The 1,598-nt window shown below is 56.3% G+C and overlaps 1 protein-coding gene across 1 annotated transcript in view; it reads left to right on the top strand.

Moving 5' to 3' along the window:
* Positions 1 to 1,314: 1,314 nt before the first annotated feature.
* Positions 1,315 to 1,598, top strand: part of UBC (ubiquitin C) — a 2,603-nt gene continuing 2,319 nt past the window's right edge. The window contains exon 1 of the mRNA XM_063402730.1: positions 1,315 to 1,471. The gene's annotated coding sequence lies outside the window, so the exon portion shown is untranslated. The remainder of the gene's footprint in view (positions 1,472 to 1,598) is intronic.

Here is a 1,598-nt window from a genome sequence, read left to right on the forward strand (position 1 = left end):
TGGTAGGAGAAAGGAAAGTAAAAGGATTTTGTTGTTGGGGGTTGGATTTTTTTTTTCTTTTTGGTGGTTTTGTATTTTTGTCTGGGTTTGAGGTTTTCTAAGGGGGAAATGGAGCAGCTCTGTAGCGAATCTTGCCAGTCACACACGTGCTGATGCTTTGTGAGCAGAGGACTTAACAAGGTTATCTGGCTTCACTGAAGGAACAGCAGATAAAGCTGCTAAAAAAAACATAAAAACCATCTTGGATGTTGTGCACTCCATCTTTAATATGATACAAAACGAGCTAAGAGCCAGTCTGAAAGGTATAATGAGGTTTAATTAACCCGAGGCACGTTTCCACAGCAGTTCATGGAAGGTGGCTGCTTCATAACCGATCAAAGCTTCCTGTTCTGGAGGCGAGTAAACAACCATTTGAATTTCAAATGTCAGCATTTCATCGCAGGGCTTGTTTTGCAGGCTCAGATCAAGAGAATTAACTCGTCAGGCAGCTCCAGCCGGTTCCACGGGCAGCGGGGGAATGGGGCCGCGTGACTGCGGCCGCCCGTGTCACCCGCCAGGAGCCACCCACGCTCCTGGATTATGCTCTTTTTCCAACTTTGCAAACTCAGTTCTGCTTTTCCTCTCAGCCTTATAGGCCAGGACCAGCCCTACAGCCTATCCTGGGTTTTTCCATCGAGCCTCGGCCATGCTGGGGAAGGGCTGGGCAGAGGCCCCCGTGGGTCATAGAACACTGGCACCAAGGGTTACCCCTCTTTTTTTAGGGCGCTTCTCCCCCAGTTCGTGCCAGTTTGTTCCCTAAATGCTGCAGGGGTTCAGGCAGGAGCTAAAGAAGCCCCAGTATCGTTCCCAGCGCCATCACTAACCCCAATCCCCATTATAATCCCTCTCCCTGTCCCCTCATGGCCCCAGCTCCCCACCCCCCCCCCGCCGAAATCTGCCCCGCCAGGCGGCTCCCCCTCAGCAACAGCGTGACCTCACCGCGGACCAATCAGCGCCCAGCAGCGCCGAAGCTTCCAGAGCTTCCCCCTGCCCCCGCCGCCCCCGCCCCTCGCTAACTGCCCCCCCGAGCAGCCAATCAGCGCCCGCCCCCCGGCCCCCCTCACCAATCACCGCCCGACTTCCCGGTCTTTCCACTAACGCCTCTCCGCAGCTACGCGGCGAAAAACGGTTCCAGATCCATCCGCGCCCTCAGGAATTTGCAGATTTTTTAGGGTCTGATCCCCCTCATTGAAACTCTGGGACCCCTTTGCGTGCGAGAGAGGGATTGTAGCGGGGAAAAGGCGAGTGTTTTCCAGAACAGCCATCTTGTCCTGGGGATTACTTTGGGAGGCGGATGGACACGTTGGTTTTGGTGGGCGGGGCCTGTATGGCGAGAAGCCCTATAAATAGGGGAAGGTGTGCGTCACTCGGCATATTCGAGGTTTAGCACCGCTGGATACTTCATCTGAACTGATCGCTCAGGGCCGCAGACGTGAGTGCGCTGAGGGGAATTGGGAGATGCCGGGGAGGGGAGAGGGGCCAGGAGCCCTGGGCAGGACCGTGCCAGGCGGGGTGGGCGCTGCCGGGCGGTTTGCGGGAGGGGAACCGAGGGAGCGGGC

The sequence above is a fragment of the Prinia subflava genome, chromosome 8 (assembly GCF_021018805.1).
Source record: "Prinia subflava isolate CZ2003 ecotype Zambia chromosome 8, Cam_Psub_1.2, whole genome shotgun sequence".
Classification (NCBI taxonomy): domain Eukaryota; kingdom Metazoa; phylum Chordata; class Aves; order Passeriformes; family Cisticolidae; genus Prinia; species Prinia subflava.